A 27,306-nucleotide genomic window follows, 5' to 3' on the forward strand; every position below is an offset into this window, starting at 1 on the left:
TAGCATTTTACTCGCTGCTAGTCGTTTTGAACATGTTTGATATTACTAGCGCTAATAAGTGGAGGGGGTGGTCACGTGACCACTAGCGCTAGCGTACTAGCGCAATACTAGCGGGGCATTTGCACTTCTGCTAGTCCTAATCGCCACTCGCCACACGCCGGTGATCAGTTTCGACTGATACTGCAATAGGTGTTGTGAAGACTCGAAATCTTGAGGCCAGAATTTCCGAATGCATTTTCGGATACCCTTCTGGCTCTTGAGAGTCGGTAATTGAATACTCTCTCGCTTAATTCTAAGTTTCTGTGACTATAATGTGTTAACAGATTGTGACGTAGCGGGAAAGCATCATCAGCCACACATAAGCCATTCTTTGGCCACTGAAGAAGATTTTGCTCCAAAGCTATATTTAAGTCAGAGTTTTTGAAAACTGTGCTGTCATTGGCTCTTCCGTCACAGCATACATCAATGAAACTGAAAGTGTAGTCGGCATTAACCATAGCAAATAGTATTATGCTATAGAAACCTTTGTAGTTGAAAAATGTAGACGTAGAATTCAAAGGCCTTTTTATGCGAATATATCCAGCGCTCCACAACAGTTTGGGAAGTTCCATTGTAAATAATAATCAGTTTGAATAGCTTTCCACTCTTCAAGTGTCATAGATACCTAAAATGTCATAGGCACGCGAAATAAGTATTGTAAAGAAGGAAATTAATCTCCCGTTGCCAAATACCTCAGAGTTATTTGAAGTTTAGTTTTTGGCGTTATAGTAATCTCATAACATTATCATTTTTCTTAATCAGTGGAGTGATTAGTTCCAACAGTTCTTCAAACTTTAAAGCATTCATTCTCAAAAACTTAAAGTACTCTGTTCCAATGCCAGTTCTCTTAAAAGAGTATTGGACGCACCAAGATGTTCTCGCCTCCTAATCCACTTTCGAACCCACACAGATCGTCTTTTTTTATTTAGTTCATGTTCACACAACTCTTGTACACCAATTCTTAAAATTTGTCTCGAAACATTTCGATTTAAGGGAACAGAAGACATTTTGTGCTAAACTGAAATGACTATTGCGACCAATGAACACTTCACTTCTACATATGACTAGCGCTAATAATAAGCGCTAATAACTAGCCACGTGTAGATGGGAATTTTCGCGCTAGTGTGTTCAGCTAGTGCTAGCAGCGAATACTAGCTGCTAGTAAACTAGCTACGTGTACACGGGGCTTAAAGTAGTCGATTGATTTCGGTATACGCACTACCGAACTAGTACTAGTACTAGATGTGTGGGTAAAATGGATTGTTAGTAGGATTTGAAAACATACCTACACTTAATATTTTTTCCCTCTATCATAATTATTTTCGAGTAACCTAAATATTTCCTATAACAATAACCATTCTCTGTGAGTCTATATACCAATCATAGTATTAGTCTGTAACGGATTGGCATGTAGCCTATACTTGATGACTGAAATCACCACCATCTTTGTATGCAGCTTATAGTAAACACGACCCATCTCAACCGAACTACAATATAAATACTTTTCAGGTTTAGGAAGCAAGAAAGATAAACAAATATCAACCAAATTTGTTTGTACGTCAAGTCAAAAGTATCACAGGAACACACCGAGAATGTCGTCAGATATCAAAGGACACAGTCCAGCTTTTTATCGGTTGCGTCCAATATTTCGTCCATATCGAGGGACGAAGGACGGAGTTAAGGATGAGGAAACTCTGAAGACGAGGACGGCACTGGTTAAACAAATCACGATTGGTCACGTGAGTGACGAAACAGCGATTTGGACACGTTTTTGCCGCGTGGCGTGCAAATCACGCATTTCTGGACTCAACACGCCAGTTCGGTCAAGTCAGTACAGTATAGGCACAGACAATATAATACTTTAATGTTTAATGTTGTTTTAATGTTTAACGTTTATTCCATTGTCTGTGGTATATGCCTATTGCGTTAGTAGAGGAAGTAAATATGTAATTTGTAAATATGTATGTATGTACGGATGGTGTTTTTGGCCTCTGGGCACCTCAAAACCAAAAATGAAATCGGTCCCGGGTCTAAGTCTCACCATGAGACCTACGGTACAGTAATAGCTTATTCCCTCCATGGGAAATTCGCTAACAATAAATGAAAATGTATAAACAAGAGAAAATGGTCCGAATATAAAACAGAACATTACCACGATGTTGTTACTGACAAGAAAATTAAATGGTTAGTACTAATATGCGTACTACGAGGAGCTTGATATTAACATGTTAATAAATAATTGGATAGGCTAATTGGTTTAATTTTATAATTATGTTAACGAATTGATAATTAGTTCAAGATCACAATCTGAACTGGTAAATTGCACTATACTAAGCATACCAGTGACCAACTACATTAAGTTGCAACAGTAAGTGCAACAGCACGCTGCATACAGTAGAAAATGGAACAATAGATAACATATTTTGTGTTCTTGTGCACAGACTACTTCAAATTAGCACCTTGTCGTCAAGTCGTAAGCAGAAATCCTAGCATGCTATCCGATGCCATTTAACTTTTAGGGAATACATAAACGATTGACAAAATTCTAAACTTAAGTGTGCAAATCAATTCTAAATTTAGAGAGCTTTGCTAGGCTAGTGGTTTCAGACTTCGGTGGGGGTGACGGGTTCAATTTCCCACATATCCACTACAGTTTTAGGGATTTATACAGATTTACCTTAAAAGCGATTAAGTTTGTTTTCATACATTATTACACTGGTGTAGACAATAAAAAAATCTTGGTATTTGTTTATGAAATACCTACTCATTCATGCGACAAGTGTTCATGATTTATACAATATTTGTTCATGTCATAATACCGTCGGTAAAGAATCAACTTGGCTACTTACCTTTTCTCTATTAGTTCCTTGGCGTGATCGTTCACACGCTCTGCTGCTACTTTAGCATTATCAACTGACACAATAAAAATATAAAAAAATAAAACTTTTCGACAAAACAGTTCCACGTAACTTGAAACCCAACCGAACCGTAAGCTCAGATGCCTGTACCAAGGAGGGTTCGTGCCGGGTTAAGATGGGTGTTGCAATCTTTACTATCTTTATCACTCTTTGAACCACTAGACCATAGAGTCCGTAACTACGGCATTGTTTCAGATGTCTCAATATTTACGTGAACATCTCCAGTTACCTAACCACTTCAGCTGCTTCGATTGTTCGGCTATACAATTCTATTCAACACTCTTGGCAACAATCTAACAAAAAACTAATTCACTCTTACTACAACGGAAACTGTTTCATTGGAGCAAAAACATAATGCGTTATGGTACTGTAAAACGCTGAAAGAATAGAATGTTTAAAGTTTTTATAATTTTTTAAAAATATTTACTTTATTATCGTAAAAATAATTTCAAGCGTGTGAAGTACATTTTTTTACTTTGGAGGGGGCAAACTTAGTGGAGGCTTTTGGAAAATATGTAAGATTGCAAGAACATAAATCAAAACACCTTCAAATCAATGAAAAGCTATAAGTTTGGTCTGTAACGAAATATGTAAACCACTAAACCACTGAATGACAGTGGTAGGTTAAACCAAATTTTATTTAGCGAAAAAGTTCTGTTACTCGATGAATTTTTGTTTTCTCATTTACTAGGGTGCTATCTCATTTGTTTCAAAATACGATTGCCAACTTGATCTTGAAGCTGCACCTACTATATTATTGTACCTTATGGTTTTCAGGAATCCATAATGCCACAGCCAAGGTGATAAGTGGTTGTAGTATTAGAACTCATTCCAAGAACTCGACCTCTGTGACTATTATTACTGTAAAACAATGGTCATTTTACCGGCTCGTCATTCCCACCTAATAATAGAAGCAAATTGAAAATAAACATCGACAAAGTGAAATTGAAAGTAACTTACGGAAAATTGAAGTAACCGCTAAAGTCCTTTACAGAGAGAATATAACCTCCAGACCGAGGTGGTGACATTCTTGGAAGTGTCGTTTTGCGTTTATTGTAAGTTTATCTGTTTAGTTGTTATACGGCTCCAAGTAAAGTACTACGGTTATTCACTTAATACCCCTGCATTGCCTTATGTGGTCAAGTCTATGAGTATATAATATAATGGAAGGTAGTCAACTGTAAATAATAAATACCCCCACCACAGCAAACCTAAGATAATTTCAATTTAACTAATTGTACTTTTACAAAAATATTCCCTTAAAACATGTCAGATGTATTCCCTATTTAAATAGCATATGTTTCATGAGTACTTAGGGTTGCTGCTACGCGGAACTCGGGAAAGGTAAAATGTGATTTTTGTAGGTTAAAAGTGTGGGATGAAATAAAAAATTCCAAGTTTGATCAAACCTTACTGCTTCTATGTATGTGGACTTTCCATAAAGGTTATAACATTGTTCTTGCAAATTTTAACTTGCGATTTGTGAATGTTGGACGAGCGTAGTAAAGTGAGGATATGCGAGTTGTTAATGCCGGACGAGTGTAGGAAAGTGAGAATATGTGGGTTGTAAACGAGTGTAGGGAAGTGAGAATAAGCGGGTTGTGAATGTCACACAAGTGTAGGAAAGTGAGAATATGCGGGTTGTAAATGTCACACGAGTGCAAGAAAGTGAGAATATGCGGGATGTAAATGTCGGACGAATGTAGGAAAGTAAGGATATGCGGGTTGTGAATGTCACACGAGTGTAAGAAAGTGAGAATATGCGGGTTGTAAAAGTCGGACGAGTGTAGGAAGGTGAGGCTATGCGAGTTGTAAAAGTCGGACGAGTGTAGGAAGGTGAGGCTATGCGAGTTGAAAAAGTCGGACGAGTGTAGGAAGGTGAGGCTATGCGAGTTGTAAAAGTCGGACGAGTGTAGGAAAGTGAAGATATTCGAGTTGTAAAAGTCGGACGAGTGTAGGAAAGTGAAGATATTCGAGTTGTAAAAGTCGGACGAGTGTAGGAAAGTGAAGATATTCGAGTTGTAAAAGTCGGACGAGTGTAGGAAAGTGAAGATATTCGAGTTGTAAAAGTCGGACGAGTGTAGGAAAGTGAGAATATGCGGGTTGTGAATGTCGCACGAGTGTAAGAAAGTGAGAATATGCGGGTTGTAAATGTCGCACGAGTGTAGGAAAGTGAAGATATTCGAGTTGTAAAAGTCGGACGAGTGTAGGAAAGTGAAGATATTCGAGTTGTAAAAGTCGGACGAATGTAGGAAAGTGAGAATATGCGGGTTGTGAATGTCGCACGAGTGTAAGAAAGTGAAGATATTCGAGTTGTAAAAGTCGGACGAGTGTAGGAAAGTGAAGATATTCGAGTTGTAAAAGTCGGACGAATGTAGGAAAGTGAAGATATTCGAGTTGTAAAAGTCGGACGAGTGTAGGAAAGTGAAGATATTCGAGTTGTAAAAGTCGGACGAGTGTAGGAAAGTGAAGATATTCGAGTTGTAAATGTCGCACGAGTGTAGGAAAGTGAAGATATTCGAGTTGTAAAAGTCGGACGAGTGTAGGAAAGTGAAGATATTCGAGTTGTAAAAGTCGGACGAATGTAGGAAAGTGAGAATATGCGGGTTGTGAATGTCGCACGAGTGTAAGAAAGTGAAGATATTCGAGTTGTAAAAGTCGGACGAGTGTAGGAAAGTGAAGATATTCGAGTTGTAAAAGTCGGACGAATGTAGGAAAGTGAAGATATTCGAGTTGTAAAAGTCGGACGAATGTAGGAAAGTGAGAATATGCGGGTTGTGAATGTCGCACGAGTGTAGGAAAGTGAAGATATTCGAGTTGTAAAAGTCGGACGAGTGTAGGAAAGTGAGAATATGCGGGTTGTAAAAGTCGGACGAGTGTAGGAAAGTGAGGATATGCGGGTTGTGAGTGTCGCACGTTTGTAAGAAAGTGAGAATATGCGCTTGTTGGAGGAAGTGATGGAAGTATCGGAGTGTTGCTCACTTCCGTGGTAAATGGTCGCAGGAATCATGGCCATTAACAATTATACTTGCCTGCAGTCGATGCCATTACTTCCATTTCTGCACCACAGTTAGACCAATGTTATTTTTATGTGCCTTATAAATTAGTTAAATGTCTAAGTTGGGTTTACTTAACAAGCTAAGTTAAGAGATTCTTCATGATGAGATTAGCTAAGGTAAGATTATCAGTAAAGCCATCACTTCACACTATACAATGAGACTATTCTATACCGATTCCCACGATTCATTAGTATAATAAAATCGATTTATTGAAGAATCTAGATTAGGCCAAACCCTAAACAATTTAGAAATGCTCTACTGTATTTAAAATGCGATTCCAAATTTACAAATTTTAACATAGGTTTTCTAATTCTTCTTTGGCATGATTATGCCATTTTCTGCCAATAATCTAGATTATAATAAACATAATAATTTGATTATTTGAATAAAATAAAGGTGTTTGTATTTGTTGATCCTAGTTCATGTTAAGGCACATACATGTTTAAAAGCACTATTTAATTACGACACTTGTTTCAACTGTGTGTATAGAGTTAGATGATTTATAAAACATTATTATGTGATACCATTGTTTATTAGGCACTCTCCAAATCATTATTAATATAAGATAGTAATAGTAAATATGTTTACCGTTTATTTCCCCTATCCTAAGAATGGGGTTTACTTAAGATAAATAATAAAGTTAGATTGATAAGTTAAATAAGTTAAATCTAAGGTAAGTTGTTTGCAGAAGGTTTTGTATTTTATATTATTAGGCTTACCATGTAATTGAGTTTAAATTTTAATGACGCATTCAATGGCGTTTTAAGATAACGTTTTAAGATTGGCCAAATAACTGTACTGCCTGTTTAGGGAGCTCGAGTACTATTTATACTTAGTAAAATTATTCCTACCAATTACTTTTTATGAATCTAAAATAGAGTAAATCATATTTAATAGATGCATAATCCTTATTACGAAAGCTATAACAAACATGCATCGTGTGAACGTATTTACCCAGAATAGGTTAGATAAGCATTGCATAAATCTCTTCGACCATAATGTATATTACGTTAGATATATAAATTGGTTAATTCAGTTTACACATATTGAGCTTTTATTGTGAATTAGCTATTACCGTAATCTATAAATTTATATGGGGATGGTAAGTGTAAATGCCCTTTCACTATTATACTGTGTGTATGTGCATTGAAACTGAAACAATTGCTACATACTCTTATCATATTAGTAGTTGTGCTGGGATACAACAGAAGGACGCGCATTGCTTAATCCACCACAAAATGTTTGGAAATCGTTTGGAATCGCGCAACAGTTCCATGTCTTTAAAGAACAAAAACTTCACCGAATAAGACACTTACGTACCTCAAATACTAAGAATATGAGCCTATAATTACTGTTAATACGTCTTGAAAATAGTTTGTCTTTCACGGATTCAAATGTCCCATGGTTGGAAATATACAGAGGGGTGCAAAAGTAGGTATACAGTAATGAAACTGTTTATAGAAAAAATATATTCATTCATACAAAAATCAAACTTTTCCAATTTATTTTAAGAGTATTAAGACACCTAAATTAACTCTTAAAAATTTTGTACTTGACAAAAACACTTACTTCCTTGTGTGTTCAAACTGTTTGCTGTATGTACTGTATACCTACCTTCGCACCCCTCTGTATATAGGTCTCTCTTTATTTTCTGAAAAGAAGTACAGTAAACTATTCCCAATAAACTAATTGGGTAAAGGTTGTTAATTGTTGTTGATTAATGAAAGTCAACTTCAAATCAAACACAATTTACATGATGAAACAGAAAGGCAAAAGGAAATAGTATTTACAGGGAAAGGCTTAACTAGTGTATTCTGAATTTAAACGTTCACCATTGGTTCGATAGAATCAGTAATTGATATTCCAGACAAATGGCATTTGGGATCATCATCGAACTAACTTCCTTCAAATTTGAAGAGGGTTAATATATCAACTTTTTTATTCAGTTACCCATACAAAATATTATATATACTAATATAATACATATTACGAATTTTGAAGAAGTGTGTAGTTACAGCTTGATCTATGCCATTCATGTGCTCTTCTTCGTGTATCATAGACACTTTCACAACACTGTAGGTTAGGAGAACAGTCTTAGGACTCTTAACGGTGTAGGATCTTTTGTCGTGGACCTTGAGGCATAATGGTCCATCTCCTAGAAGAGAAATTGCCTGTGATATGGAACATTCACGTGGTACAAACAAAGAATGGCACACTGAAAGGGAAGAAAGTGATACCTACATACTGCCTGGGAGTGCAGGGTGTGTAGTATAATACCGGAAAATAAAAGCTATAATAAACAGAATATACGGGTTTGAAATACAAAAACAAGTTTCACAATTTATAACAAAATAACAGTATCGATACAATCTTAATCATTGGAGAAAATGAAGTAGAGAGTTGGAGCATTTGAACTAAGGAATGTACAAAAATGTGTGTAATCCAAACTCCACTTCCTGTAAAGTTTTAAAATCTTTTTAACTATTTTCAACAACCTTTCTGCTAAAAATAGCCTTTAGTTTAAACGTCATACTTTATAGTTTTATGGTATAATTAACATTAAGGAGTCATATGTTGTATTTTTTATTAAAATATGTTATCCTCAAAAGTATGGCTATAATCATAATCAGCTGAAGACCCTGAAAACAATTTTATTGTTAGTTCCGTCCCGTGCCGCTAGTTGCGTATTTTTTACAATATGTTTCTTGTTATTTCAGTTATTTAAAACCTCGTTTAACCAAATAACATCATATAATCATGGTCGTCTCCTAGTAATACAACTAAAAGGGAAAGCTCAGATTATAAAATTAACCGTAAAATAAGTGTCGTCGACACTCGCAGTCAGTGTTACCATCATGAACTAGACATGAGAAGTCACCTTGAGCTGGTTGGTCTAAATAAAAGTTACACTTAGAATGAACAAACATTCAGGGTATAGAATTATATATATGTATTTTGATTACAGTTTTTTTTTACTTTTTTACAGTTTTTATATTTCAATATAGTATAATAATTTCTTGATAAGCTATATGCTGCCAATATAATAGGAATATAAAACATAAGTCTTTATTTACTTTAATTACGTTATTAATGATTTAATGGTTTAATTATTTACTTAGATCTATGAGTATAAGACAGAAGTTTTAAAAAACTATCATACTCTAAGAAAAAATCGGTTATTTGTAAATAAGTTTTACACTAAAACATAAAAACATGACAGCATCATAGTATGTGTAGTACAGATAAAAAAATCATGAGCAAGGTTCAAAGTGATGAGTATTAACTAAAACATCAATAAAATGTATAAACAACTTTAATGTAGCTTTCACCAAGCTATGCAACGCTAATAGCTTAATTTTAATGAACCACTAGTCGTTACATTACATAAATAAACCTGATCTAGTTTTTCTTATATTTGCATTTCACCTTTCTATATATTGTTTATGTAAGTAACTGCAAATAGTATTTTTAAAATAATGGGCCATCTTCCATGATCGTAATTTAACGGGCTGATATAATGTGACCGGAGATAGTATACGTGTAAGGTGCCAGGTGGCTGTTGATAAGACTACAGTTCTGGGTTAATTGTGCATGCAGTCAGGAGAGTAGGAAGAAAGTGGTAGGCCTCCGGCGTGCGACGGCAACGGGACAGGAAGAGTAACAAACTCTCCGAGACATTAGACTCTAGCCTTATATGTCATGGCGTTACTGTACAAGAGTAACAAACTCTCCGAGACATTAGACTCTAGCCTTATATGTCACGGCGTTACTGTACAAGAGTAACAAACTCTCCGAGACATTAGACTCTAGCCTTATATGTCATGGCGTTACTGTACAAGAGTAACAAACTCTCCGAGACATTAGACTCTAGCCTTATATGTCACGGCGTTACTGTACAAGAGTAACAAACACTGCTAGACATTAGACTCTAGCCTTATATGTCACGGCGTTACTGTAAAGAGTAACAAACTCTCCGAGACATTAGACTCTAGCCTTATATGTCATGGCGTTACTGTACAAGAGTAACAAACTCTCCGAGACATTAGACTCTAGCCTTATATGTCATGGCGTTACTGTACAAGAGTAACAAACTCTCCGAGACATTAGACTCTAGCCTTATATGTCATGGCGTTACTGTACAAGAGTAACAAACTCTCCGAGACATTAGACTCTAGCCTTATATGTCATGGCGTTACTGTACAAGAGTAACAAACTCTCCGAGACATTAGACTCTAGCCTTATATGTCACGGCGTTACTGTAAAGAGTAACAAACACTGCTAGACATTAGACTATAGCCTGATATGTCACGGCGTTACTGTACAAGAGTAACAAACTCTCCGAGACATTAGACTCTAGCCTTATATGTCATGGCGTTACTGTACAAGAGGAACAAACTCTGCAAGACATTAGACTCTAGCCTTATATGTCATGGCGTTACTGTACAAGAGTAACTAACTCTGCAAGACATTAAACTCTAGCCTTATATGTCATGGCGTTACTGTACAAGAGGAACAAACTCTCCGAGACATTAGACTCTAGCCTTATATGTCATGGCGTTACTGTACAAGAGTAACAAACACTGCTAGACATTAGACTCTAGCCTTATATGTCATGGCGTTACTGTACAAGAGTAACTAACTATTCGAGACATTAGACTCTAGCCTTATATGTCATGGCGTTACTGTACAAGAGGAACAAACTCTCCGAGACATTAGACTCTAGCCTTATATGTCATGGCGTTACTGTGCAAGAGTAACAAACTCTGGGAGACATTAGACTCTAGCCTGGTATGTCACGGTGTTACTGTACAAGAGTAACAAACTCTGCGAGACATTAGACTATCCCGATATGTCACTACATAGAGTAACAAATTATTAGAGGAATCAAGACTGTCAAAGTGTAAACTGACATGTCGTGGTGATACATTATGCACTTTTCGGAGCAACAAACTTTGAGAAACATACTCTAGCTTATTATTCGTTATTTATGTTAAATTCTATATTGTGAACTGTTGATTCTGAATAATAAAGTATAGATGAAATTATACTATAGTATAGTTCTACTATAGTACTATAGTACTATAAGTAGAACTTCTACAATGGTACCTAGTTATACTATAGTATAGTTCTCATCTATTTTAATATAATATTTCCATATTGCTTGATTAAACTTGGGCTATTCTAGAAGAAGAGCGCTGGGATCTAACAACGTTCAATCAACAAAAAGGCGTATCTAAAAACTAAGCTCCTAAAACACGTTATCCTTGAAGGTAAATAATTGCACGGCACGATGACATTGAGACTTGCAGTTTTTGGCCAAAGATACTTCTTGAGGGGTTTGCTTATGTAAAGATCAGTCGGTCACAAAAAACAAGACCTTTAAGCGTCTCCATAAGCTCAAGGCTGTGGATCCTGAATCTTCCACACTTGAACAGGCAACGCCCTGTCGTGCGGGTCGTCTTGACCTCGAAGACGTTTATTTGGACTATAAATAACGCCATACTTAATAAGTTAGGTGTATCTCAATGGGATAATGGGATTAAAAAAACATTAGTATACAATATAACTGTGAGACAAATGACATGTTTATTACCTAGACCACTTGGTTGTATAGTATGGTAAGGAATTCAAAGGAGGAATTTTCCAATACATACATGGTTCTTCTCGCTGAAGAACAGTATTTTTCCTGTAGTTTGGTGTGGATTAACCAAAGAGTCACGAGATGATCTATATCTGCCACTACCCAGGCAATTTACAGTCAACTTGAGTTTTAGATTTACAAAATGCTCTATCCATACATATTCTACACAGTGTACACTATGGCATTACATGATAAATTTTCCCGCCTTAAAAATCACAACATATAAATTATTCATAAATATAGATGATGATGGTGTTGTGGTAAAATAATTGTAGAAGACAACTAAAATTTTTAAACACGGGAGGAATTTGGTAAGACATTTTCTGTCATAATATCACACAGTTATCAAGGCTTTTCTATTATCCACGCAAAGGTCAATAATGTACATATTATAGTTCCCACAAGAGTACTAAACTGAGGATAATTTGAGTAGGCACTTGGGAATAGTGTGTATATATTTTAATATTCGCAATGCTGTATTAGTATATTACGTTACTAGCCCGGTAAGTGGGATTTTCGTGCGAGTACGTTAAAGCTTACTGGGCGAGTAACGTACGCATAACACAATTTATTTAACACATGACACAAATTATAATATTGTTATATTACATAAAATAAAATAAGCCGTTGCAGTTAGCTGTTCAGCTGACTAAGTGCACGGTAAGTTTTTACCGTGCAGTGCAAGGTAAAAGTACATAACGTTATTTTTCCGTGTTTAGGTCACGGTAAAGGGAAACTTCCCAGCCTATCAATACGGAGGGAAAAGTACCTGTTTCTGTGTAGTATGATGTAAAATATATGTCTCTACATCTATTTGATGGATGGATTCGGCAAACAGTCTGGTGATAAGAGCTCGGGAGTTACATCTTGGAACCCCAGGTTCAAGTCGTGTCAATAACCAATGGCTCGAAATTTTTGATAAAGCCGTGCCTCGATTGTTCGGAACCCTTTTAAACTGTAAGATCACAATATAGAAAACAAGATAGGTCTATAAAGAGTATACTTTTGGAGAACTACCAAAAGCCATGTGATGATAAATTCATCATCTGATCAGTGTACATTCTTGGTTTCAGCCCATATAATTGTTCATTAAAGCCCTAATTATTTTTCAAATCCGCAAACAGTTATTCTCGCAGATTGAGTACTGTTGAAGATATTCTCACTAGGTCCAATGTGTGATAAAACCTAAGGGATTCTGAAATCACCTTCAGAGAATCATTACTGCTTAAAGATTGCAACACAGTTGTCATATGAAGCAATTATAGTCGCATTACAGATAAGACTGCCGCTATGGTGACGACACATGGAGGAAATTGCTCTTCTTATTTTTAGGGCCATCATTACATGCGTGAGAACGCTTTTGCTGGAGCTCTCGTAATGGCACAGTGAATCATATATCTTGAAATATAAACAATTGATGGACACAATAAATCACACAGAACAAATTAAAGTTGGAGAGGATGATTTTTATATCGATGTTTTTATGTTGATAAGGACAATTTTCTTGATGGATTTTGATGCTGTGCATAAGTTTTTTACCATAATAGACTATAGTGTACGATTTCAGCTACAGTAGGAATATTAAATCAAAAGTATAAGGTACTGTTAAAAGTGATTGAAGTGGTGTAACTAAAGATGGAATGTTTCATCTCAACCATAACCAAAACATATCATATACAACTACAACACATATGTTATTGTAATATGTAAGTATTATTATTTTTTGTATAACTTTCTTTATTATCTGATCAATGATGATTTGCAATCTATGTTTATGTTAACACACATATGTGATTCAGATAATCAGGTTTTCAGTCATAATCTAAATCTCATTGGGTTCTACATAAGTTTCACGTCTTGCAGGTAGAATTAATCTTACCTGCTTTCCAAAGAATTTAATAAGCACAAATATATACTATTGTCTATCGTGGGCACGAATAAATATCTTATTTCCCTATTTATTTACTCTTCGGCATCCATGATGGTTATAACGCTCATCTAGCAATTAGGAGACTGCCAGTTCAACCCCGAGAAAATCCTTTGGTTCAAAACTGGTCCAAGCTGTATTTGACCATTTGGCTTTTCAATCAATGGTCCTAGCTTGAGAGGTCTCTGATCTCAGCCAACAACGAAGCTAAAAAGGCATCTTAATTTTACACCCATCCCTCGCTCATTCAAGCTAAAATACTCAGCCCTGTGTTCTTTACTCACTGTAATGCTATATGTATCTTACTTTCAGAAAAACTAGGAACACATAATATTGCAATTCGATCATAATACTTACTGTTAACAATACACGAAAATGGACCAGTAAAAAAGTTCGATGCAACTACATTCATTGCAAATATTTGCGAAATTCACTGCTTCATATTTGAATGAATTGGTAACCGAATTAAGACAGTTAGGCCGACTGGTCACTGGTTCAACAATCAGGCCGTCACGGTTATGGGCCGGTAAATGCTCTGATTATCTCAGAATTGTGGTGCAAGCTGCAAGCTGCAAGCCAGACACTATCTTCTACAGCAATATGCAATTTCCTAATGAGATCTGCGATTACGATACCACGTTGATGTCGGTGTGAGTGAAATATTCGCCTTCATACTTCTTATAACTCATATGGAAGCAAGCTGGTTTATCTGTGGAGCACCGAGCTTCATTCCCAGAGGTAACGGGTTCAAATTCCACTAATCACCAAGAGCATAAAGGTCTTTGACAAATCGTTATCCTCGAGGCTTAGCATGAAGTAATGTGTAAATCTGTTTCTGGTCTTCAACGTACCGTCATAGAAAATGAAGATGAGTCGTAGACATGACCAATGTGTTAATGTTGAATGGATTATTCGTTTATCATCAAATTTTACGTTTTGTTATTATTTATGACATTATAACGAGTGTAATGAAAATGAGGTTAAGCATTAAAATTTATGATATTCTTTAAAGCTATTAGGCTAGGAAATGTAGGCGTTTAAGAACATCTCCATATCTTGTCATACCTATCAATTTAAGACATAGTCAATACAGAAACAGGGACAATAATCATGATACATTATGTGTAAAAATGTGGTCCATTGCTATTCAAGTAATGCATAACATTTTGATAATATTGTTAAAGTATTCATAATGCTGGATTAAATCAATGTATACTTTTAGTATAAAATATTATTTACAATAAGCTATGGTTGACATGCCTGGACTACAGTCCTTCCCTTCCCTTCAGTGTACTTTACGTCTTGAAAGTCAAAGGAGCAGTGTTTTATTTTTCTTTTTGATGGTGAGTACTAATTGGACATATTAAACTATAATAACAGCGTTTTGATATGCGAGGCCTGTCTTTGCCTCTGAATGAATCACATTTTTATCTTAAAGTGCGTCGATTCTAGATCAAGTCATGAGTGTTGCAACCCATACAGAACGCCATCTCCTTTCACACGAATCCTTACCTTCAGACCAGGCAGATCATGTCATGCTGGATAGAAATTAACCCGGATTGGATCCCAAGTTGCTTTCATTTCAAGACACAATCACTTTGCTATCAAATGTGGCAGAATAAATCATTCTACCATAACAATCAGTTCCATATTTAAGTGTGACTTTATCATCCTGAAAAGCAAAAACTCTTTGTACTTTCTGAGTCTGGACTTTTATTTGATCCTCTTTCATATAATTTCTTGAAATCCCACTCAAGATTTTTGAAACGGATTGGAGGAAGGAACGAATATTCCTATTCATCGTGGAGAAATGTTCTTTGTTGTGGATCAAACTACTGGTTTGTCTAGAAACATTCTAACTAGGTGTACAATGCAGTTTTCTGCTTGCAATATTGAGCGGAGCTAGCATATTAATCCAATACTTACCTAGAGTCAATGTTAAATCTATTTCTCGTAAATGAGATATAGTATTTGGTCAATGGTGTATTTGGTTCACATAATTGGAATGTCTATTTGCAGGATCCAAAGTCAATTATAAATTGGATTTACGGAAATGAACTGTCTACTTACAGGAACCAAAGTCTATCTTTCATCTGGTTCTCATAAATTACATGTTTTCCGTATTCAATGTCATTGATATATATGGTTAGCATGAATAGAATGTCTAATTTCAGTATCCAAAGTCAATTATACTCCTGGCTCTCGTAATTGAACATTTTACTTGCAGTATCCAAACTTAATGGTACATTTGGATTACGTGAATGAATTGTCTACTTGCAGTATCCTAACCAATGGAACCTGCTTCACATAAATGAGAAATCTAATTGCCCTATCCAAAGTCAATGGTCCATTTGGTTTACATAAGTAAGATGCCTATTTTCAGTGCTCAAAGTCAATGATACGTCGGGTTCACGTTAACGAATTGTCTACTTGCAATATAAGTCAATGGCTCAATTTGATTCACATTTAAATGGAGTGCCTATTTGGAGTATTTAAAGTCAATGGTGCATCAGCCTAATCCCGGCGACCCTAATTATTTGTTATACATTTTTGTTGTAAATTATGCTCAATGACATTAATCCGACTGTTCTTCCCTTTTTCTCTGTACAGTATTTGTAATGTGCTATTTTAGATGATTCGTTGACTAACATATGTTGCGAATCTTGTTTACCTTTTTATTGTTATCTTGCCAAAAATAATGTCATGGCGACCAATTAACCCATAAGGCCCATGTTAAATTTCTAAAAGTTTTAATTCTCGTAGGGAAAGCCCTGAGGTCCGATATGTACCATTTCATATTTATACCTTCCCCTGGTTGGTTACTATGACTGTGCTAAATTTCAGGCAGCACTTCAGCCGTTCAGGAGGAGTATTTGTAAAACAAAAGAACAAAAGCAGGAATGTACTGTCTAACAGCTTCGCTTTGCTCCGCTCGATGAAGTCTGGGGAACCCGAAGTAAGTCCTCCTTGTAAGAGAGGTCTGTCTTTTTGAAGAGATTCTAGCAAAGTGAGATTTTATCATAAGGCAAGTCAAACTCCCGAATACTTCAATGGGTTTTACCTAATCTAACCTACCTTACCTGTTCTAATGGTTCTAAACTGGACCTAGCTGTCCCTGATCATTGGGTTTTTAATAAATCGTTGATAAAGAAACGATTGTTTGGTCGTATTCAGTGACAAAGCTGTATTATGCTTTTTACTGAATTCTACACTCATCCCTCACTCATTTCAGGTTAAAATACTCAGAACTGCTTCCCTGTCTTTATGTGACAGTGAACATGGCAATCATGATGTTTGAAATCCCCTCAAACCCTGTCATTCCCATAGGTTGTGCGATATGCTAAAGACCGTTTTAGTTCATGTGGCTCTGATAAGCCCTTATGTAAAGCAGGTCAATACACTTACGAAGAGTGGACTGCGAAGAATGGTTACCATCGCATCTCGACTATAGTTCTTCTAAATGACTCGATAACCTTGAACTGGTTATGACTAAAACTGCCGGCTAGGCTCATCAGTTGCAGCATCGGTGAACGTGAAAGGCCAAGGTTCTAACGGTCCGAACCTTCTCACAGTAAATAAACTGTTACCAAGGGCCCTGCTTCGGCATGATTTCGCTCGATCAGGACCCACCAAACATTGATATCATGTGTCTGTCAACACAGAAACCCCCCATTGGTATGAAGTGATATGGGTTATCCAACCCGTCAGATTAATGAAAGCATGGTTGATCTTTAAAACTTAAAGTGCAGAAGTACAGTGAGGGTTATTCCGGGGCTGTGTTGGTATCCCTTGTATGTAATGAAGCACCTTCTACAGAAAAACTTGGGTAAAGTATTCCGTAATTTGAAAGCTAGTGCATTTCTGACTCGTGTAAAAATATTAACATTTTGTCAAATATCTGTACGGAATGGGTGATTCCACAATTATGGATTCCGGATTAGGAAGAGGTAGCTTATTGATATAATAAGGGATAGGTCAGTACTGTAGGATTCACAAAAAGCCAGACACAGTATATGGCTTTAAAAAAAGACACAACCAACCAAACAGCATTCACACAAATTAGAATGAAAGAAAGGTTATCCTGACAACCTTCTATAAGCAATTTAAATTTTACATTAAATAAGTGTTGCGTTAGCTATATCTTGACGTCGTGTGGAAGCACCTACGATATGATTTCCAAACGTAAAATCAGAGCCAACAATAATCTAATTCCAACGAATACAAAATAACAATTTAGTTAGTCGGCACATTCTGTAGGCATACGACGTAGGCCTACAGTGAAATTGAGGCTGGGGGTTCACGGTTCCCATCCCAGTACTACCACCTCAACAGTTAAATATCTGTGTTGCCCATTATGTTACTGAATCGGCTCAACAAGCCAAAGAAGGAAAAGGGAATTCAAGAATTATCGCCCTTGTAAAAGACTTGTCTGCATGTCTCACGTAATATTTCCATACATCCTAAAATTTTACTTTGAGTACATATATCAACTGTAATAATGCCACTGCTTCACTATTCAACCACAAGACTTTGCTATGTCAATAACCATTATGAGTAGTGTTTATAATTTGAGAACTATACGCCTGACTAGAAAATGACCTACTATCCTTGAAAAGTAAAGATACAAGATGTATTATGTAAGAACTCGTCCTCCAAAACATAATAACTGCTATCCAGTAACTCTTATAATCAACTATCTTCTACATTAGAAACAATTGTACAAAGCCTGGTAATGATTGTGCGGATATCCTCTTGGTAGCCAAGCTCATATTAAAGACAGAGGAAGCAAGGAGCGTGCAGCGACCTCCGAACTCTCATTACAATTTGTATGGTCCTAGAATACACCCTTGCGGTACGCCGCCGTCGCCAATCGTAAGGTCGACGCTACGCAAGAACAGTCGCGTTTTGCGGTCAGATGTCAAGCAAATGTGACAGTCTCACTATAGTTCCTTTCTTTTATTATTGATTTGGTAAGTGATAAGTTTACAAAGTCCTAATTAGTTGTGTAATATGCTAATGGAAATAGACCTTACTAATATAATGCAACAAAAATATAAGTGTTCTTATAATAAAGAATTATTTATTTAATTAACGGTATATTATTGGGTACATAATAAATAGTGAATATTACTATGGATGTATTAACTTAAGGTGATAACGATGGATTTTAACGCCACTGTAAAGTAACCTACTAAATAATAATGTAGTTTAAAATTATAATAATAATATAGTTATTATAATAATATTATATAACAATATTATATAATAATAATATAATAATATAATAATAATAATATAGTTTAAGATTTGTTCAACGCACCAGTTTTTGTAATGATACAATATGTCACGTTTTTTTTACTTGATTATGAACATTGTGTTAATTACAGTAATCTCTCTGTGAAGGAAACAATATAAAACATTGTTATAATAACAAATAATAAACCCACATGTTGAATCTGGTACAACATATTTGCTGTCAAAAAATATTCACACAACATTAATTTAATAGTCATACTGGAATGTTTTATTCTTAAGTAAGACATAAACATGAACATAATTTTTTTTTACTCGTACAGTATAATCACATTTAATATGTAATCTTCCACCGAATTATGTCCTTGTTAATGTTATAGTTGAATTCTGTTTCAGGACGTACAACATATTTTACCACTGGCAGCATCTACGTTTGTAAGGTAAGAAACACATAATTATTATAAAATGTGTAGGCTATCCCAATATCTTCATTCACCAAACGTACTTGTAGACTAATTCAGGATAGAAATAGAAAACAGGTTTGGTTGATAAAGTTTTTAATCCATTGTACACTTTTAAATATTTTTCATAGTTAATTTATAGTTATTGATATTTAAATTTACCTATGTCAACTTAACCTTAGTCGGATATCAGTTAGGGCAATATTTGTTATTTTCGGGAATATTACGTTTGAAAGTAGATACTGTATGTATGAGGAACTAAATACAAGTTCACGTTGTTTTGTCTGTGTAGAAAGGAAAAATGTTTTCATGCAAGATTAATTTCGACCCTTTAAACTGCGTATTTGTAGATAAGCCGTCCAGATCTAGAATCTGGAAGTCCATCGAAGAGGTTCAGCAGAACCAGAAGTACAGTGCAGTGTTAAAAACTACCATGTTTAACTACCTAAATTCCTCTTGTTTGTAGATTATAAATACATTACCATCCACATGCAACTGGCTCAAAAGTTATATTCTCGTACATTAGCCTATTATATATATAATAGACATACCCTGGTGATGGCTAGAAGATTGCATTGTCAAATGAAAACACGAATTTATTATTATTTTCTCGTTATTACTGAAATTAATTGTTATAATTTATTATGATAATCTACCTAAGTTATCCATGTATCTACCTCGATAATAATTCTCTTCATTCTTAAACCGGTGATGGTTCTAGGGCCGTGTCAAGGGGGGAGGGGCTAACGGGGGTGTTTATTTGTTTCTCTCAGCGGATACACCATTTAAACAAATAAACATGGATGTATAAGACATGTGTAAATATCTAATACATCACAGAACGTATTAATAAACAGTAACGTAATATAACAATAACAAGAGTATAAAGAGATTTAAACGTAATAACAGTATAAATGCAACAATTTTCAATAAATACAAAAAAATATAAGTCTTATCAATAAAAACGATAGCAAAATTACAGCAACAAAAACAAAAGGGTAATATTTAAATGTAACTAATGACAGTGGCTCATGGCTAGACGGATATAAGAATATTTTTTTCAACAAGAATCTGGTTGATCTTTAACCTGAAGAAGTGAGTTGAATCGCCAAAAAAGTCGACATTAACTGCACATTTGCTCCCTAGCCGGTGTAGACGAGGTATACCACTGTTGTATACATACTATGTTGGGAAGAACTGCCATTTGAATAAGTTCTGGACAGTCTAGGAGGTCATTAACAACTTTGTACAAGAAAGAGAAGATCCAGGAACTTGTGTGTAATCTGAAGAGGTTGAAGGTCAAATTCTATCTCCAGGTCACAAACTGGGGTTTGAGAGTATTGAAAGCCAAGTTTCAATCCCTGAACTGGTGCGTTCTTCACCAGGAGGAGTCCTGCGGAGGTGAATGTTGTATTTAAAACCGTTTGGTGACCTTTAATGCCATCTTTAACGTTTATAACTGCGTACAAAAACCACTGTTACGTTTTGTGATTAAATTAATGTATAAACTTATATTTTCAGGGTCCAATGAGGTGGCTATAGCCCCTCCTCTTGGCACCGCCTCTGATTGAAACCAAACAAGTACGTTAGTTGGTTTAGGAATTATTGCAAACACATTACGATTAGATAAAAACAAGGTTTTACGACGTTTAGGGATCTGGAAGCTAATTCGGTCTCCTAGAGAGAAATTGTATTGCATTTAGTCTCATGTTTCCACTACGAGACAGTTCTTGGTGTGGTAATTATATTGTCAGTAACTAGCTTTGGCTGTGTGTGTACTAATCTTTTTTAAGTATTCCACGTGAGGAGGGGGGGTCAGATTTTTGATTCCAAAACGTCGTAAAACTTATTTTTACTAAGCGTGAGTTATAATTCCGTATACAATACCTCGGATAACTTACCACCACAACAACTGGACATGAAACATATTAAAACAAACTTGTAGGCTTTTTTCTCATTTTATTATGATAAATATACTGTTATAACTTTAAAGTATTTATTGGTCAAGTTTTTTAACCGATTACAATGACAGTTCTGAAAACGTGAGGGGTTTTTCGCCCAGATTGTGCTCTCTCTAGAGCAAAGCGCTTTCCTTCAACTTCGTTACTGACGAGATATGTGAGTCAGATGTAAATCAGATGTGTAGATAGACATAAGACCAAAAGAGCGCGTGAGAAGGTAAAAGTGTGAGAACAGAAGATTGCAAGCTCGCTAGGTGGGGGAGGGGAAGCCCTGACCCCCTGATACCCTGGCTAGTGATAACCATCACATCGGAGACTCAAGCCTAGTGGTTCAGCAATTAAAACTGTAACTGTTTCAAAACTACCGGGATGGGATTCCCCTATCAAAGTCCTAACAACCGTTCTTCGACGAATACAGTACCCTAAAGACGGATGATTCTTACATGTAGACAGATATTCTTACATGTAAGTGTTTCTGAACGCAGCTGCTGCAAGGTCCTGGTGGAATAGTAAATGGCAATATCCGTTTGGTAACCAGATCGCGTAGAAGTCGGCGTAAGAGAAACGTGGCAAACCCCTAAACCTTCCGCAAACGATTGTTTGTTAATTCCTAGATCCAGATAAGACCAAGACTACTTAATGGAGGGCTCCACCAACTAGGAAACAAGATCGGCTATGTTATCTGCACAAGTAATGAATGTCGAGGGCATTTACACATCCACATGGGCCATGTGATACCACTTTCTCCGAGTTTAGATTTGTCTCAATGAATTGTCGGAAACTGGATGCAAGCGAAGCGAGCCTGGGGCTACACCAACAACACCGACTCGCTTTCTCTGAACAAGGGTGAACGCCGTTGGACATTAGTTTAGGGCATCGTCCGTTACGATCTATCGCTGTCAGACGTTTGCAATCACTACAATCCCTATTTTCTAGATGATCTTTGAACCGCTGAGGGCTCCCGGCTTACTAACTAGTTCGACGGTTCGAGTGACTTATTTCAGTCGTTATGTGAACAATAGAATACACGTAACAAAAGCGCCGTCTAAAAATTACGATCAGTTTGGAAATCGGAAGTCGGCCTGATTGGTTATTAGCTCTTGGTTTGCGCCCAGGGGCAAGAAACTCCAGAGCGGAAAATATGTAATATGTCATTTGAAACCTCTGTCACATTTCTCTAACATTTATTGATTCTCACCCCATTTCACAATACGCCTAATCTCCAGATATTTTATTAACATACAAATTGGTTTTCTCCCAATTCTCAAATTGGCTTATAGTTCACATGCATTAGGGTTACTTATCATGACAACATAAACTACGTGAATATACGATCCTCTATTATCTTACTGAGTATATAGATCTATGTTATTGACATGTATGCTCAATGTAATCTCAATGACACCCGCGCGACAATAATTATACAGTAGATACACATTCTGTATAAATCGTAGAACGGAAGTAGGTTCAGACCAACAAAATATTGATGCATTTATTCCTTACTTTTCAATCCAACGTATTAGAATCATTTGACAATTACATCAATATTGATTACTAGCTCAAAACAACCTCTCATGGAATCAATCCTAATTCAGAGCTGTTAACTGAACTAGTTTACAAGCCCCCTCATATTTTTAAAATTAATTTTTAATATGATATACTTATTTACGATAGAATAATCACGAATTTACGAAGAAAAAAAATCAGAACGAATATTATTTGTCTACCTAATCTTGTATCTGCTAAGATAATATATTAGATCTGTTAACATATGATTCTTTGAATATGATTTCCTTTGTTGTCCAATTTATGTTTCTGTTTACAAGTGAGTTCTGTCAGTTTAATTTTCTGTAACACAAAAGTTTATGTCCTTTCAATAAAATAATTGTTCTTCCACGTGCTGCCTTATTTTATTGAAGAATAAAATAATATAAAAGGTTATGGGCCCAGGCAGCCAAGAAGAGTAATGTTTTTGGAGCTTACAGTCTTGGTAAAGTATGCCTAGTGGTCTTGGGAAGAGTAAGTTATTGAACATTGAAATGGCAAACGTCAATATAAACGTGCTAATATTCTCAGGTCAAAATTTTAATAATTGGAAATTTATGTTAAATTCTTTTTTAAAGAAAGAACAGTAACCACAGAAGAACCATCAACAGATGAAAATAAAAATAAAAAGTATTTTGTAAATGATGATAAAGCCAAGACTATTATGATTCACACTTGATTAGCTTTCACTCTTTAATATTGATTCTATTTCACTGCCGTTTATGGTAAAAACTATTCATATAATTATTATTAATATGCAGCTCCTGCTTGTTTCAGTAACGTGGGTGTAAGACCGGAAGTAAGCCTAATATTGAGAAATCTTTGTCAATGTTAAATGATGAAGGTCTGCATTGCATAACCCAACGCATTGCCACGGTTTGCTTGCTGTCCTGACAGGAGCAAAGCGTGACGTCATAGTTCAAAATCGTCACGACTCCTTCTGTCTTTACGTAACAATTGGCGATACAGAGCCTAGCGATACTGCCCCCTCTCTCTCTCAGTCAACAGAAAAACAGTTATCACACTAATGTAGGGTGAGGTTCCAAAATAAATTTGTATTCGATCAAGGGCTCTTTTCCAATTTAAGTTATCTTTTGTAGTATCAGGGGGGTCTTTCGCAGGTCCCTGAACCCTTTATAGGATCAGGGTGTATTTTACGGGTCAAGGAACTTTTTGTAGGATCAGGAGGTCTTTCGAAGGTCAAGGGACCTTTTGTAGTATCACGGGGTCTTTCGCAGGTCAAGGGATCTTTAGTAGGATAACGGGGTTTTTCGCAGCTCAAGGGATCTTTTGTAGGTTCAGGGGGGTCTTTCATAGGTCAAGGGATCTTTTGTAGGTTCAGGGGGGTCTTTCGCAGGCCAAGGGATCTTTTGTAGGTTCAGGGGGGTCTTTCGCAGGCCAAGGGATCTTTTGTAGGTTCAGGGGGGTCTTTCACAGGTCAAGGGATCTTTTGTAGGTTCAGGGGGGTCTTTCACAGGTCAAGGGATCTTTTGTAGGTTCAGGGGGGTCTTTCGCAGGTCAAGGGATCTTTTGTAGGTTCAGGGGGGTCTTTCGCAGGTCAAGGGATCTTTTGTAGGTTCAGGGGGGTCTTTCACAGGTCAAGGGATCTTTTGTAGGTTCAGGGGGGTCTTTCGCAGGTCAAGGGATCTTTTGTAGGTTCAGGGGGGTCTTTCGCAGGTCAAGGGATCTTTTGTAGGTTCAGGAGGGTCTTTCGCAGCTCAAGGGACCTTTTGTAGTATCAGGGGGGTCTTTCGCAGGTCAAGGGATCTTTTGTAGGTTCAGGGGGGTCTTTCGCAGGTCAAGGGATCTTTTGTAGGTTCAGGAGGGTCTTTCGCAGCTCAAGGGACCTTTTGTAGTATCAGGGGGGTCTTTCGCAGGTCAAGGGATCTTTTGTAGGTTCAGGGGGGTCTTTCGCAGGTCAAGGGATCTTTTGTAGGTTCAGGAGGGTCTTTCGCAGCTCAAGGGACCTTTTGTAGGTTCAAGTGGTCTTTCGCATGTCAAGGGACCTTTTGTAGGATCAGGGGGTCTTTCGCAGCTCAAGGGATCTTTTGTAGGTTCAGGGGGTCTTTCGCTGGTCAAGGGACCTTTTGTAGGTTCAGGGGGTCTTTCGCAGGTCAAGGGACCTTTTGTAGGACCAGGGGGTCTTTCACAGGTCAAGGGACCTTTTGTAGGACCAGGGGGTCTTTCGCAGGTCAAGGGACCTTTTGTAGGTTCAGGGGGTCTTTCGCAGGTCAAGGGACCTTTTGTAGGACCAGGGGGTCTTTCGCAGGTCAAGGGACCTTTTGTAGGTTCAGGGGGTCTTTCACAGGTCAAGGGACCTTTTGTAGGACCAGGGGGTCTTTCACAGGTCAAGGGACCTTTTGTAGGACCAGGGGGTCTTTCGCAGGTCAAGGGACCTTTTGTAGGTTCAGGGGGTCTTTCGCAGGTCAAGGGACCTTTTGTAGGACCAGGGGGTCTTTCGCAGGTCAAGGGACCTTTTGTAGGACCAGGGGGTCTTTCGCAGGTCAAGGGACCTTTTGTAGGACCAGGGGGTCTTTCGCAGGTCAAGGGACCTTTTGTAGGACCAGGGGGTCTTTCACAGGTCAAGGGACCTTTTGTAGGACCAGGGGGTCTTTCGCAGGTCAAGGGACCTTTTGTAGGTTCAGGGGGGTCTTTCGCAGGTCAAGGGACCTTTTGTAGGTTCAGGGGGTCTTTCGCAGGTCAAGGGACCTTTTGTAGGACCAGGGGGTCTTTCACAGGTCAAGGGACCTTTTGTAGGACCAGGGGGTCTTTCGCAGGTCAAGGGACCTTTTGTAGGTTCAGGGGGTCTTTCACAGGTCAAGGGACCTTTTGTAGGACCAGGGGGTCTTTCGCAGGTCAAGGGACCTTTTGTAGGTTCAGGGGGTCTTTCACAGGTCAAGGGACCTTTTGTAGGACCAGGGGGTCTTTCACAGGTCAAGGGACCTTTTGTAGGACCAGGGGGTCTTTCGCAGGTCAAGGGACCTTTTGTAGGTTCAGGGGGTCTTTCGCAGGTCAAGGGACCTTTTGTAGGACCAGGGGGTCTTTCGCAGGTCAAGGGACCTTTTGTAGGACCAGGGGGTCTTTCGCAGGTCAAGGGACCTTTTGTAGGACCAGGGGGTCTTTCGCAGGTCAAGGGACCTTTTGTAGGTTCAGGGGGTCTTTCGCAGGTCAAGGGACCTTTTGTAGGACCAGGGGGTCTTTCACAGGTCAAGGGACCTTTTGTAGGACCAGGGGGTCTTTCGCAGGTCAAGGGACCTTTTGTAGGTTCAGGGGGTCTTTCACAGGTCAAGGGACCTTTTGTAGGTTCAGGGGGTCTTTCGCAGGTCAAGGGACCTTTTGTAGGACCAGGGAATCTTTCACAGGTCAAGGGATCCTTTTGTAGGTCCTAGGATACCTGAGTCCAGTTTCGAACAATCTATCTCAGGATAAAACAACTGACATTTTGATTACTACTCGAGCACAATAACTTCTCAGCTACCCTGCTTTGTGTTGTAAAATTTAACACACAGTGATTTGATAAGTAATAAAATAGCAGTAAGCTCGTAATAATATGAAATACAGTTGTTATACAAATAAAATATTCCATTTATATTGTATCCAGGGGAAGAACAATTGTAGTGAGTCGGAATTGTTGTGAAGTAAGTCGGTGGCTCAGTCGGTAGCATCGCGGGACTTTGGACCCAAGGCAGCGATGTCGTGGGTTCGGATCCTGGTTACTGACACTAAAATTTATCAGTACAGTTCACCTTTGTACTGTACCGGCTCACTTCTTGCTTTGCTGTAAACGTTCCACGTACGGGCGGTTAGTCTATGTGGACGGGCAAATGCAAGGTTAAAAGAGGCCGCCAACCTCTTAAAAAAAAATAATTAAAAAAATTGTAATCATTCAATTAATTTTTTCTCTTCCTTTCTCGGTTTATTTGGAATTTCCGTAGTGTAAGGTTAGGGTATATTATAATAGGCTACGCATTGTTTAGTATAACTAAATCATCAATTAATTACATTGCTCAATGTTAATAATGTAGAATATTCCAAAGAATCTTCTGAAAAGGACCCTGAGGACCCCGAAAATCCACACAAATCTGTGGAACTCAAAGAATCGAATTTGTATTGGCTGATTTATACTATCGTAATCTTACCGTAATGGTCCCATATCAAAATTTTCTTGGCCGAATTTCTAGTCGAAACGTTTTGAGTATAATTTAATTTAGTTTATAACATACGGTTGATTTTATTAACTTCGCTTTACTTGTTTTACTTATAGCGTTATATTAAATTAGAGCATATTCTGAAAATTATCTTTTCTGACATAGTGTAATCTGCAAAGTATCAAATGAAGAAAGATTGAGTCGTTTGAAGCATAAAAGTAATTGGTGTCTGCATAGGGAACTCAAGGCACAGTTTAAATACAAAACACGTGGCATTAGGCTAAGAACAGTTGTTAATTGCACTACATTCCCGTGTGCATCCACCGAGAACTACAGAAAGCTTTCCTTCTTTGT

At 37.3% G+C, this 27,306-nt stretch overlaps 1 protein-coding gene across 1 annotated transcript in view; it reads left to right on the forward strand.

The window, feature by feature from the left end:
* LOC128998299 (glucose dehydrogenase [FAD, quinone]-like) overlaps window positions 1–27,306 on the forward strand; it is an 84,949-nt gene that overhangs the window by 11,231 nt on the left and 46,412 nt on the right. The window contains exon 2 of the mRNA XM_054424375.1: window positions 19,234–19,277. The gene's annotated coding sequence lies outside the window, so the exon portion shown is untranslated. The remainder of the gene's footprint in view (window positions 1–19,233; window positions 19,278–27,306) is intronic.

Source organism: Macrosteles quadrilineatus, unplaced genomic scaffold (assembly GCF_028750875.1).
Source record: "Macrosteles quadrilineatus isolate MER2022 unplaced genomic scaffold, UCM_ALF_1.0 Scaffold_7__1_contigs__length_78375512, whole genome shotgun sequence".
In the NCBI taxonomy this organism is placed as follows: domain Eukaryota; kingdom Metazoa; phylum Arthropoda; class Insecta; order Hemiptera; family Cicadellidae; genus Macrosteles; species Macrosteles quadrilineatus.